The sequence below is a fragment of the Triticum dicoccoides genome, chromosome 5A, assembly GCF_002162155.2.
Source record: "Triticum dicoccoides isolate Atlit2015 ecotype Zavitan chromosome 5A, WEW_v2.0, whole genome shotgun sequence".
NCBI lineage: Eukaryota > Viridiplantae > Streptophyta > Magnoliopsida > Poales > Poaceae > Triticum > Triticum dicoccoides.
In genome coordinates, this window is record NC_041388.1 from 404229010 (window position 1) to 404232768 (window position 3759).

Here is a 3759-nt window from a genome sequence, read left to right on the forward strand (position 1 = left end):
GAGCACCACCCTGATACTACCGTCCCCGGCGAGCTCCTCCCCGACGGCCCCATACTCTTCTGCACCGCCCCCTCCTCTCCTGCCCCTCGAGCACTACGGCGAGGATAACGGCATCCACCTCCCGCTAGATCAAGATCGCGTCCACCACCTCGACTTCTCTCCTAAGGTTCTCTCCCTATCTCTCGCTCTCTGGTTTAGGTAGCTGTATATGTTCTGATTTGTTCTGTGTGCAGATCTTGCAAGCGATGCTCGTCTCTGTGATTTGCTTGTCAAGAAATTATGCATAGATTACTTTACTGCTGCTTTCGGCTAGCTTGCCGTTGTGGCAGAATATCAGTTTCCCCTTTGCACATCCGCTCCTGCAGGTTTAGTACTACAGGTCTATTCATTTAGGTGTTTCAGCTTGCACGTTATGTCCAGATCCAGAGCTTACAGGTCTATCAATTTAGATGTTTCAGCTTGCCCGTTATGTCCAGATCCAGAACTTAAAAGTAGCATTTTCACATCCAAGATCTAGTAGGTAAATCTTTGAAGTTCAAGTTCAGAATTAAAGACAGATATACGGCTGCTATGATGCAGGTTGTCCATGCTAACAGTGGCGGATCTGAAAGAAATCTTAGGAGGGGTGAAGGTAAAACAAAAAATCAAATACAAAATCATATGGCTATAAGGGATGCAAGTGGACGGCATCTGCATGTCCGCGAAGAAAAAATTGCATTAATCTTTGTTAGTTTAACAACCGTGTTAGATTATTTTTTCTGTTCGCGGTCACTCACAGATATGCGGACGCCATCCACTTAAACAAGTTAGATTTTGCATAATATTGAGAACATAGATAATTACATTGATCTTATCCACATTAGCTTACAAAGTACATTTCTAACATTAATTATATATAAGCTACTTGGTAACAAATGAAACTGAACCAAAATACTAAATAAATATGTAGTATTGAGTTAATCACTAAGGATCAACTCTTTCTTTCTTCCCGCCCCTAAATTGCATAAGAAATTCTTGACTGTGATTTTACTCTTTGTGCTTAACATAAGCTACTGGATAAAAAATCATCTTCCAACATACTTCCTCCGTTTCTAAATATTTGTCTTTTTAGAGATTTCAAATGGACTATCACATACGGATGTATATAGACATATTTTAGAGTGTAGATTCACTCATTTTGCTCCGTATGTAGTCACTTGTTGAAATCTCTAGAAAGACAAATATTTAGGAACGGAGGGAGTATTACGTTGCATTGTCTTAATAATCTTCGAAGTAGAAAATACACGCTTGGCACTTGTCCTAGAAAATATAAAATCAATGGTCTTTCTTTTAACCATTATGTCTCTAAACAACAATTTTTAATTAGAACTCCAACAAGTTAAGATGAAACATGAAAGGATCTACACTGAAAAAGCATAATCAAAAGAGTTGTAATTCCCAGTGGGGAGAGTGAGGCTAGACTGCTCTTGTTGCTCATAGCATCACTTGTACATGACACCGGCAGTGGCCTGATGCGTAAGCATGGCCGCGACTAGACGAGCCCAGGAGTTCTAACCACCAGCCTCTGGCATCTGGCCCCAACACCAGCAAGCTCCAGTGGCATGTGTCCTGGCTCCCCGACCCCATGCTCATGCGTCACCGGTAGCAAAGTCCGCGCTAGACAAAAGAGTAGAAGACGCGCTACAGTATTGGGTCGCTGCTTGTTTGTCTCCTATGCAGAGCGTGAGAAGGATGTGATAACTGTGCCTTATGAGTTGTAGTGTGCAGTACTACTACCTGGTACTAATTTTTTTCCTTTTTGCTGGGAGGCAACTGCCCAGGTTCGCCCCTGTGAAGCTCTGTCGTTGCATGCTAGTACTCTGGATACTATGTCAACTAGATTGTTGATTGTTTGTGTGGGCAAAGCAACCAAAGTTGTTGATCGGTATTATATATCCTCTCTTTTCAGGGAAATCATGATGGTTACTGGAACAATCTTCCTTCTAATGATCCCATTTTGTTAACTTAAAAACATATTTGTTAACTTAAAACAGATTTCCTGACTGAATGTTTTTGTGATTTAAAGGTACCGAGGAATGTTTAAAGGCTACATTGGTGTTTCTAGTATGGAGAAGCAACTTCAACTTGGGATACAGATTCACCAGCATATGTACATGCATCTCATAGAGGGAGAGCTCTTGCATGGATGTAAGACCATTTTGCTTCAGTCAGTTATAGATTTTAGAGTGATGATTTGCTTAAATTCGTTTCCATTCATAAAATCAACATCCAATGAAATATGAGCAAATTATTTACCTCTATTATTGTAATTCAGAGCTATGACAACCATATCAATAGATTTAGTATATTTTGATCGATTAGTTTCTTCTGCTATTTTCTGCGGCTCAAATTCAGCTGAAGCTTTACAGAACTAGGGGAACACTAATCCATAGAGCTATCCTTTCCTTTGCTTCGTTTTTCCTGTAGAACAGATTAAGCATGATCTGAGTAGTGTGTACACAACACATCGCTTAACTGGCCATGTACGTAATATAATCTATTTGAGACACGGCTAACAAGTTGATTTACATGAGCATGCACATGTATGTTTTCACAACCGGGACCATGTCTTGCAGATCCTTGAAAAGAGCCAAGAACCACTAAATTTGTGTGCTTAGCAACATGCAGATCATGTAAGTTTTCTGAAATTAACTTCGGATTATACAAACTTTGTATGTTCCTGCAATTCTGATGTTCAAATGCCTGCTTTTGCGATGAGCTTTATGTGTGGTGGTATGTATGGTTCTGCTGCTTCAGTGCGAAGCATGATCATATTATTGCCAGGGCTATGTGTGCTGTGGGGAGGGATTGCATTCTCTTGTCCTGTCCATATTGTGCACATTATAATTATGCTTCCAAAATTCTACTAGAATACTCGAGCCTTATAACTATGTGCTAAACTGCTTGTCATCATAATTTCAGGACCATAATGTCACTCTGGATGCTTCTCCACAAGATTTGATTCTGGAGCCTAACGCTGGTGTTGCAGGGATGTTTGGATTTTTATTGATAATGCATCTGGAACTACCTCAGCTTGTCACTCCTTGGAAGCCAACCTCTTGATAGTTAATGATGTCGGGTGCATGTACAGATAGCATGTTGTAACAAGTTTATTTGATACTCGGCGTGACCAACAAATGCTTGTACATGTTGGTCACGGTGTTCTACTTGCAATGACTAACTTGTCATAGCTTATTTTTTGAATTTGGCCTTTAGTTGACTACATATCTGATGTATGCGTTCATTGATTATGAATCTGATGTGGTGCATAATGAATTTTGGATGTGATTTACAAATTTGAAATTTCGCTATGATTTAATTTTTTGAATTATGGTTGATATGAATTTATATTCAAATTGCATATTTGTACAGGGAAGATATGAATATGATGTATCCCTAGGGTATTATTCAAACATCTGGTAGGGAAAGAACTCTAGGGAAAGTTGTGGGGTGGCACAATTTAGATGGACCCTACAATCTTTCCCTAGGGTTTGTGCCCCTAGGTAAAGATGGTTTCCCTAGGGCTTTCCTCGTGCACTCTAGGGAAAGAGATCTTTCCCGACTATACTACACCTAGGGTTCTTTACCTAGGGCAAGCTCTAGGTAAAGTCTTTCCCTATGGTTTTTTGCATTTCACCTAGGGTATATGGCCCTAGGTAAAATGTGGATTTCTAGTAGTGGATGTCTGAGTGGATTTTCGTTGTTCTATCGATAATTGGT

General features: G+C 40.0%; 1 long non-coding RNA gene across 2 annotated transcripts; it reads left to right on the top strand.

The window, feature by feature from the left end:
• Positions 1-6: 6 nt before the first annotated feature.
• On the top strand, positions 7-3335 carry LOC119301844. Of its 2 annotated transcripts, XR_005147207.1 has the most exons (3): positions 7-166; positions 2066-2672; positions 2962-3335. It is a non-coding gene; the product is annotated as an uncharacterized LOC119301844 (long non-coding RNA). The 2 variants fall into 2 exon arrangements; XR_005147206.1 differs by having other exon boundaries at positions 2066-3335.
• The last annotated feature ends 424 nt before the right edge of the window (positions 3336-3759 follow it).